This window comes from Eptesicus fuscus, chromosome 1 (genome assembly GCF_027574615.1).
Source record: "Eptesicus fuscus isolate TK198812 chromosome 1, DD_ASM_mEF_20220401, whole genome shotgun sequence".
Classification (NCBI taxonomy): Eukaryota; Metazoa; Chordata; class Mammalia; order Chiroptera; family Vespertilionidae; genus Eptesicus; species Eptesicus fuscus.
Genome location: NC_072473.1, coordinates 49,843,205 through 49,854,198, shown reverse-complemented (window position 1 = coordinate 49,854,198; position 10,994 = coordinate 49,843,205).

Genomic DNA, 10,994 nt, shown 5'->3' with positions numbered 1-10,994 from the left:
AACAGCTTCTAGAAACAAAAATTAGAAAGATTGAGGAAAGCGTAAGGGAACTTCGGGACAATACAAAACAAAACAACATCAGGATAATAGGGGTGCCAGAAGGAAAGGAAACTGAGCAAGGAATAGAAAACCTGTTTGAAGAAATAATAACAGAAAACTTCCCTGATATAGGGAAGAAAAAACCCACACAAATCCAAGAAGCTCACAGAGTTCCAAGCAAAATGAACCCCAAAAGACTGACGCCAAGGCACATTATAGTTAAGTTGGCAAACACCAATGACAAAGTAAGAATCTTACAAGCAGCCAGAGAGAGACAGACAGTTACATACAAAGGAACCCCCATCAGACTAGCAACTGATTTCTCAACAGAAACTCATCAGGCCAGAAGGGAATGGAATGAAATATACCAAGTCATGCAAAGGAAGGGTCTAAATCCAAGAATACTGTACCCAGCAAGGCTATCAATCAAAATTGAAGGTGAAATCAGGAGCTTCACAGACAAAAAAGGACTAAGGGAGTTTATCACCACCAAACCAGCAATGAAAGAAATGCTAAAGGGTCTGCTGTAAAAAAAAAAAAGAAAGAAAGAAAGAAATAGGAAGCAAAGAAGGTACACAGGGGTATAGAATAAAAATGGCGTCAAATAAGTACCTATCAATAATAACTTTAAATGTAAATGGATTGAATGCCCCAATCAAAAGACACAGGGTAACAGACTGGATAAGAAAACAAAACCCAGATATCTGCTGTCTACAGGAAACCCACCTCAAAAAAAAGGATGCATACAGACTGAGAGTAAAGGGATAGAAAAAGGTTTTCCAGGCAAATGGAAATGAAAAAAAAGCTGGGGTTGCAATACTTATATCTGACAAATTAGATCTCAAAGTGAAGGACATAACAAGAGATAATGAAGGCCACTTCATAATACTAAAGGGAGAAATCCAACAAGAAGAAATAACTCTGGTAAACATATATGCACCCAACACAGGAGCACCAAGATACATTAAAAAACTCCTGGAAGATATCAAAGGAGAGATTGACAGTAATACAATCATAGTAGGAGACTTCAATACCCCACTATCACCATTGGACAAATCCTCTAAACAAAAAATCAGCAAAGAAACATCAATCCTAAATGACTCACTAGAACAGATGGAATTAATCGACATCTTCAGAACATTTCACCCCAAAGCCACAGAATATACATTCTTCTCAAGTGCACATGGGTCATTTTCAAAGATAGACCATATGTTAGGACATAGGCAAAGTCTCTCCAAATTCAAGAAGATAAAAATCATATCAAGTATCTTCTCAGATCACAGTGGCATAAAACTGGAAATCAACTACAATAAAAACAACCCAAAGAAATCAAACACTTGGAGACTAAACAGCATGTTATTAAACCATGACTGGGTTACCAAAGACATCAAGGAAGAAATAAAAAACATCATGGCAACAAACGACAATGAAAACACAACAATCCAAAATCTATGGGACACAATGAAAGCAGTCCTGAGAGGGAAGTTCATAGCTCTACAAGCCTACTTCAAAAAACAAGAAACAATGGTAATAAATTACCTAACCCAACAACTCAAAGAGTTAGAGAGAGAGCAACAAGATAAGCCCAGTGTAAGCAGAAGGAAAGAAATAATAAAGATCAGAGCAGAGATAAACGACATAGAGACCAAAGAAACAATACAAAAGATCAACAAAACCAAGAGCTGGTTCTTTGAAAGGATAAACAAGATTGATGGACCTCTAGCCAGGCTCACCAAGAAGCAAAGAGAGAGGACCCAAATAAAAAAAATCAGAAATGAAAGAGGTGAAATAACAACAGACCCCGACGAAATACAAAGGATTGTTACAAAATACTACGAACAACTCTATTCCAACAAACTGGACAACCTAGAGGAAATCGACATATTCCTAGAAAAATACAACCTTCCAAAACTCAATCAGGAAGATTCTAAACAGCTCAACATGCGAGTAACTATGGAAGAAATTGAAGCAGTCATCAAAAAGCTTCCGGCAAACAAAAGCCCGGGGCCAGATGGCTTCACAGGAGAGTTTTATCAAACTTTCAAGGAAGAACTAAAACCTATCCTCCTCAGACTATTCCAAAAAATTCAAGAGGAAGGAACACTTCCAGGCTCCTTCTATGAAGCCAGCATCACCCTAATACCAAAACCAGATAAAGACAACTCAATGAAAGAGAATTACAGGCCAATATCCCTCATGAACATTGATGCCAAAATCCTCAACAAAATTCTGGCAAATCGGCTCCAGCAGTACATCAGAAAGATCATACACCATGACCAAGTAGGATTTATTCCAGGAATGCAAGGATGGTACAATATCCGCAAATCAATAAACGTGATACATCACATAAACAAATTGAGAGATAAAAATCACATAGTCATATCAATAGATGCAGAAAAAGCATTTGACAAAATCCAACACCCTTTCTTGATAAAAACTCTCAACAAGGTGGGAATAGAAGGCTCATACCTCAACATAATAAAAGCTATTTATGATAAACCCACAGCAAACATCATACTCAATGGGCAAAAACTAAAACCATTTCCCCTAAGAACAGGAACAAGACAGGGATGCCCACTCTCACCACTCCTGTTTGACATAGTACTGGAAGTATTAGCTATCGCAATTAGGCAAGAAGAAGAAATAAGAGGCATCCAAATTGGAAAAGAAGAAGTGAAGCTGTCCTTATTTGCATATGACATGATATTGTACATAAAAAACCCAAAAGATTCCATCAAAAAACTCATAGACTTAATAAATGAATTCGGCAATGTAGCGGGATACAAAATTAACGCCAAGAAATCTATGGCTTTTCTATACACCAATAATGAACTTACAGAAAGAGAGACTAAAAAAGCAATCCCATTTACCATCGCACCAAAAAAATTAAGATACCTAGGAATAAACTTAACTAAGGAGGTAAAAGACCTATACGCAGAAAACTACAGGACACTGAAAAAAGAGATAGAGGAAGACGTAAACAGATGGAAGAACATACCATGTTCCTGGATTGGTAGAATCAACATCATTAAAATGTCCATACTACCCAAAGCAATCTACAGATTCAATGCACTCCCCATCAAAATACCAACAGCATATTTCACAGACCTAGAAAGAACTCTACAAAAATTCATCTGGAATAAAAAAAGACCCCGACTAGCCTCAGCAATCCTCAGAAAGAAGAATAAAGTAGGTGGGATCTCAATACCAGATTTCAAGCTGTATTACAAAGCCACTGTTCTCAAAACAGCCTGGTACTGGCACAAGAACAGACATATTGATCAATGGAACAGAATAGAGAACCCAGATATTGACCCAAACCACTATGTTCAATTAATATTTGACAAAGGAGGCATGAACATACAATGGAGTCAAGACAGTCTCTTCAATAAATGGTGTTGGGAAAATTGGACAGATACATGCAAAAAAATGAAACTAGATCACCAACTTACACCATACACAAAAATAAACTCAAAATGGATACAGGACTTAAACATAAGACGGGAAACCATAAAAATACTAGAGGAATCCACAGGCAACAAAATCTCAGACATATGCCAAAAGAAATTCTTCACTGACACTGCCCCTAGGGCAATGGAAGCTAAAGAGAAAATTAACAAATGGGACTACATCAAAATAAAAAGCTTTTTTACAGCAAAAGAAACCATCAACAAAACAACAAGAAAGCCCACTGCATGGGAAAACATATATGCAAATGCTATCATTGATAAAGGTTTAATCTCCAACATCTACAGGCAGCTTATGCAACTTAATAAGAGGAAGATAAATGATCCAATAAAAAAATGGGCAACAGACCTAAACAGAATATTTTCAAAAGAAGACAGAAGGAAGGCCAAGAGACACATGAAAACATGTTCAAAGTCACTTATTATCCGAGAGATGCAAATCAAAACAACAATGAGGTACCATCTCACACCTGTCAGAATGGCTATCATCAACAAATCAACAAACAACAAGTGTTGGCGAGGGTGCGGAGAAAAAGGAACCCTCGTGCACTGCTGGTGGGAATGCAGACTGGTGCAGCCACTGTGGAGAACAGTATGGAGTTTCCTCAAAAAACTGAAAATGGAACTCCCATTTGACCCAGTAATCCCACTCCTGGGAATATATCCAAAGAAACTAGAAACACCAATCAGAAAGGATATATGCACCACTATGTTCATAGCAGCACAATTTACAATAGCTAAGATTTGGAAACAGCCTAGGTGCCCATCAGCAGATGACTGGATCGGAAAACTGTGGTACATCTACACAATGGAATACTATGCTGCCATAAAAAAGAAGGAATTCTCATCATTTGCAGCAACCTGGATGGAATTGGAGAACATTATGCTAAGTGAAATAAGCCAGTCAATGAAAGAAAAATACCACATGATCTCACTCATTTAGGGATAGTAAAGAACATTATAAAGTGGTGAACAAAAAGATAGATACAGAGACAGTAAAGCATCAAACAAACTTTCAAAGTACAGGGGGAAATTTTGGGAAAGGTGGGGGAGTTATGAAATCAAACGAAGGACTTGTATGCATGCATATAAGCATAAACAATGGACGCAAAACTCGGGGGGGGGAGGGCATGTGTGGGTGTGGGGTGGGGGGGTAATAGTAAGATATGTACACATATAATACCTCAATAAAAATATTAAAAAAAAATCTTTTTCACCCACAAAAAAAAAAGAAAGAAAGAAATACACTAAAATGTTAATAGTAATTTTCTTGGGTATTGAAAATAATGATGGTAGTTCTTTTTTCCCCTCTAGTTCTCTATTTTCAAAGTTGTCTCAGTAAGAAGATGCAACTATTTTTTTAATTTTTAATTGATTTTAGAGAGAGGGAGAGGGGGGGGGAGAGAGAGAGAGAGAGAGAGAGTGAGAGAGAGAGAGAGAGAGAGAGAAGAGAAGAGAAAGAGATACGAGAGAGAAACATAGATCTGTTGCCTCTCCCACGTGCCCCAACCGGGGTTCAAACTCAAAACCTCTGTGCCTTGACCAGGAATCAAACCCACCACCTTTTGGTGTATGGGATGATGCTCCAACCAACTAAGCCAGGGCAATACAACTATTTTAATGAAAAAAATCATTTTAAAGAACCAATCCCCAAAAGTGGGAAAAAAAAGTGCCTATGTCTGGTACATAGAGGATACTAAATAAATATCAGTTCCTTGGTTCTTGAGAGCAGAAATCATGCCCTACACAGCCTGTTGGTCCTGATGTGCTCCTTGTACTCCCTGAGTCCAGGATATAGCAGTACTCAGCAAATATTTAACTGACTATCTAGCATAGAGTCTGGCATATAGTAGATGCTTGATAAATATTTGTCACTTTTCCTATCTTCTCTTTGGACAGAAGCTATGTCCCTTTGTGCCTTTAGGTAATTCCTATGGTGCCAAACACAGAGAAGGTGCTTGATAAATGTTGATGCAAATTAGTAATAATAATAATCATAATAGTTACCATTATGGATGCCACATACCAGTCATCACATTAGGAACCTTACACACATTACCGCTTGTATTTGTAAACATTTAATATACCAATAATAACACCAATCTCTTCACCCTATAAAGTTGGTATTGCTATTGTCTTCATTTTAAAACTGAGGAAACTGGGGGCAGGGGACTCAAAGAGGTTAATAATGTTGCCTTAAGTGGTAAGGCCAGGGAAGCAAAAAGACAAGTTTTATGAAAAAGAGCCAGCTAGCCTACTCATTTTCCTGGGAAAGCTGCAGAAGATCACAGAGCTGGTTAAATGACAATGGTGAGACTTGAACCCAAGTCTTTCTAGTGCCAAGGTAGTCTCAGAAGCCCATCTGCCTTCCAGCCAGCATGCAGTTGTCCCCAACTGCCTCCTTCTCCCCAGAGCAGTGCGTGGGCTGGGGCTGGGAAGCCACTTACCATCACTTTCCTGAAACAAGTCCAGAAAACATCCAGCAGAGGCATGGTGGGGCGCAGGAAGCTGGCAGGGCCCCGGTAGAGTTCTGCTGGGAACAGGCCTCTCCCTCTCTGGGGACTAGGCTACAGGGGACCAGGGGTTTGGTGAGAGTCAGCCCCGACCCAGTGCTCCATCAGCTAGCACTGCACAGAGAGGGGAGAGAAGTGGAGAGCAGCGGCTATCCTGAGCTCAGTTTGCCTCCACTCCAAGCGCCTCCCAGAGGGCTGGCTGAGGGAGGGAGGGAGGAAAGAAAGGAGGGAGAGAAGAGGATAGCTAAGGAGGAGGAACCAGGAGGCGGGTCACTGATTCAAACTGGGCACTGTTAACCAGTTGGCTGGGACTGGACAGCAATGACAACTGAAATTCCCTGAACATTACAGTTTCCAAGCTTGGAATGTCCAGCCCGCCTGCGTGCTCACCAGCCAGTCCCAACACCTGCATTCAGGCATGCCTGCTTGCTTTCCTCCTGCCCAGTGATACACCAGTTCTCCTTGGGGGACTCTGGTTACAACCAAGACCACACAGGGGCTGTGAAAAAAAGTGCCAAGGAAAAGGCCCAGGGAGGAGAGCCCCAGGTAGGTGTGAAGGCAGTTGGTGGATGAGGAAAAGCTGTAGCCTTAGGAAACCTTCTCAAACTGGAAGTTCTGGGCCCTGGGTTAAGGGGTCATTCTCCAGCCCTGCACTAAAGTCAGGAATCACAATTTACTTTGGCACCTCCAGGATTCCCCTTCCTTTCTGGGCCTCAGCTTTCCTGGCTATATAATGAGAAGTGAGGTCACAAGTCTCTAAGTCTCAAGTCTATTATTGTGTGACTCCTGTTTGGGGTTAAGAACAGGGTAAGTCTGGAAAAATCTCCATTCTGGCCAATAATCACAGCTCCACTCAGAACTCCTGTGCTGTCCTGGGAATCCATAGGAAGTCAGGTAATGCCCCAATGAGAATCTGAGTTTTCAAAGGCCATTTCTTCCATCCCCCTGACTCAGGGCATCACAGCACTCTCCTAGCTCAGATAACCTAGGTGTATGTCCTTTTGTGAACATCTTATGAGGAGATGATGTCTTACCTCCTTTAGTCACTCCCATCCTCAAACCTCTCCAGATCCAGAAGTGTAGCCTGCTATCTGAACCTGACACTCTGACAGGATGCACTGAACTCTGTTCTTTCAGTAGAGTTAGCAGCAAGCAGTTTTAGAGACCTTCTGGGCAGGAAGCCATTAAGCAGTGATTCCTCCTCTCCCAAGGCTCCGCAGGCAGAGTGCCATGGCTGGCAGCCAGAAGGCTCCCAGAGACCCCATGGCAAAAGGCCAGGCTTGGGTCTCTGGAGGCATGTCATCACAGGGCCCAGAATAACTTACTCCCCCTGGCCTCACTTCCATTTCAGAGACCCGAGATGATCAAAGGGCCAAATTCTGGGACCCTAGAAGGTCTGAAGCCTGCTTTGAACATGCCTGTACCTGTCTTTGAGGACTTTTTTCATCAGTACTTCAGAGATTTGTCCGGAGGTGGGTGGATCTGTAAGGATCCCTCCAGTTCAACTTAAAAGTTATTATGTGGCCCTCAGTTTTCCCATTTGTATCCTGGGGAGGTTGCTATAGCTGATCTCTCTCCTTTTATCTAGCCCATTCTGTGGCACCATCAGGATGGTAGTCAGCCAGCGGCAAGACAATGGTTCCTTTTCACCCACTTCCAACTGACTCCAGGCTTATAAGGGGAAGCCCCCTGCATGTGACAGGAGAGTAATATAAAGAGTCAGAGCAGAGCAGTGTTCCCTCTTTTGAGCATATGCCCTCTTCCCCCACAGCCAGATAATCATAGCATCTACCTTGGTGGGAGGTTTAAATTAAACAAGTTAAAGCATTTAGTGCAGTGCATGGTGGAAATTATTCTCAATAAATGTTATTTGTTGTTATTGAAGAAGCTGATGCTATGGGACCAGACAGACTTAGATTTGAATGTTTGTTCTGCTACCTTCTAACCTTGTGTCCTTAGGAAAGCCACTTCACTTCTCCAAGCTTGTTTCTTCATCTGTAAAGTGTGGTTTCGCTGCCTACATAAGGTGACTACTGCTAAGAGTCAATGAGATGAGACATTCATACTTGCCATGCTTGGCACATAGTCAGTGTTCAATGTTAGTTCCCCTACTCCCTCTTCCTGTCCTGGATGCTCCCAACTCTCCCTGCTGCTGGTAAATTAGGAAGAGCATTGACTTGGCATCATCTTGACCTGAGTTCAAATCCAAGTACATGTACTTTTTGGTTGTGTAACCACCTTAGGCAAGGTTCTTTTTCTCTAGCACCCACCCTCAGTTTCCCTGGCTGTAACATAAGGATGAAGATAAAGATCCCTACTCACCTCCCAGGCTTGTCATTAAGGAAGAAGGGACATGAAGAATCTGAGATATAGTAGGTTCTTTCAGTGAACACAAATCCTTCCTCCTTTCCTTTTTTTTAAAATATATTTTTATTGATTTCAGAGAGTAAGGGAGAGGAAGAGAGAGAGACAGAAACATCAATGATGAGAGAGAATCATTGATCGGCTGCCTCCTGCATGCCCCCTACTGGGAATCGAGCCTGCAACCCAGGCGTGTGCCCTTGACTGGAATCGAACCCAGGACCTTTCAGTCTGCAGGCTGACACTCTATCCACTTAGCCAAACAGGCTAGGGCCTTCCTCCTTACTTTTCTCCTTCTATCCCCCACACCCATGGAGGCTTGGAATCTGGAGGGCCCCTCTCGCCTCACACCTTAGGCCTCCCATAAACAGCAGAGTATATATGAAGCCTGATTTTTCTGGTGGTGGGGTTCAGGGAGGGTCTGGGGGGTTGGAGGGTTGGGGGTATAGAGAGTATACCAATTAGGGTAGATGGAACCAGAAGGGGCTGGGTAGACAAGCAGAAAGGCTATCACATTAATGCACATTGGACCAGTGCTTTATTTCCCCACCTGGGAGCTGGCACTGCCTGAGGTGGTGTGTTCTAAGGTCCGAGTCACAGTCTTTGCCAAGGAACCAAGTGAAAGAGAGAAGCCTGGTATGGCTGAGTTAGAAAGAATGCCCTCCCTCCCAAGGTCATTGTGTTCATCCCTCTGTCACATATTGAACATATCTCATTTGGGACCATTGGAGGAATAAGGCTGTACAGAATGAGACAGGAAGTTAGAGATCTATAGAACAGCAGTTCTCAAACTTTTTGCTATCAGGACGCCTTTACAGTATTAAAAGTTGTTAAAAATCAAAGAGGGTTTTGTGTGGGTTATATCTATGGTAATTTATCATCTATATCATAAAAGGCCTGTGGTCGTGATGCTGTTACAGCATCACAACCAAAGGAGCAGTGGCAGGTGGGGTAGGGCGCGAGCTACGAGCGGTGATGGGCGGGGTGGCCAGCTGAGGCAAGCAGAAGCAAGCTACTCATGCACAATTTCATGTGCGCTGGGCCTTTAGTATTAGATATTAAGACAGAAACATTTAAAGGGTGTTGATTCATTCCTTCATTTATTTCTTAAATGCTTATAAAATTTGACATGTTAACGTAAGTGACATGTTTTACAGCATATTTTTAATATATTTTATAAAGAATAATCTTTTCTATAATAAAAATAAATTTACTGAGAAGAATGACATAATTTTACATTTTTTTTTGCAATTCTCTTTAATGTCTGGCTTAATAGAAGCTGAACTCTGATAGCTGCTTCTGCATTCAGTCTCTTGTGATATGAAGAAAATCCTGCCTCCCACAGATATGTAGTTTGAGAAAGGTCTAAAGGGACTCTTAGAAATTCTTGGGTCAAACTTGAACCATGAACCTCTGTATTACAAGATCTTAATTAGCTCTCACTAGAGAATCCTGGAACAGATGAACTAGAAGAGTCTTTCAGTTTGAATCCCCTCATTGTGCAAAAAAGGAACATAATGAAAGGGGTTACCCAATTTGACACAGCAAGTCAATGACAGAACTCAGACTTGCACCCAGGTCTCCTGCTTCTTAGGAAAGTTCTTCTTCCACCATCTTTCAATAAATATAGCTTCATAGTCCCAAGGTCAGTGCAGTGGAGAGTACTCTTCTCTGGGTTATAGAGAGGTTTGGGTTCTAGTACCAGATCTGTCATTGATGTAGTAGTAAGAGCTTTTCAGAGCCTTCAAAGATCATAGCATAGACAAAAAGCATAACAAAGATTATAAAGTAGTGATCTTCCTGTCACTAGATATATACAAGGTAAAAGTTGGCCTAACTGCTCATCCTATCTAATAAAGAGGGAATATTCAAATTGACCCTCAGGCCGTCACAAAGAAGACAGCGCCCATAGCCACAAGATGGTGGCGCACAGTCCCCTCAGGCCCTCTGGAGTCCCCCACTCCTTTCAGCCCTGCCGCTGAGAGTGGACAGTGGGGTGTGGGGACTTTGTCGCCACCACGGCAGCGAAGTCCCCAGACCCCGCAGACAGAGAGTGGACAGCAGGGCGTGGGGGCTTTGTCACTGCCACAGCAGCAAAGCAGCCAGGCCCCGCAGAGAGCAGAGAACCATGGGAAGTGGGCCTAAGCCGTCAGTAGGACATCCCCTGATGGATTGGAGAGGGTGCAGGTTGGGCTGAGGGACACTGCCCCCCCCCAATGCATGAATTTTGTGCACCGGGCCTCTAGTGTTTCTATAAGCCTCAAGAGCCAAACAGAGGTGATTATAAATGGTACTTGCACCAAATTTCAGAGTTCTTGTGGCAGGCCCTAATCAGTCAGTTTTCCAGGTTTGACCAGGAATATGATAGGCAGAAAGAAGGGGTAGAAGATGTATTCCACATTCATTTTATTAAAAAACAATTTATGGCCCTGGCCAGAGTGGTTCAGTGGTAGAGCATCAGCCCCCACACCAAAGGGTCACAGGTTTGATTCCTGGTCAAGGGCACATACCTAGGTTGCAGGTTTGTTCCTGGCGCTGGTCAGGGCGCTTGTGGGAGGCAACCAATCAATGTGTCTCACATCAATGTTTCTTTCTTCTCCTCCTCATTCCCTTC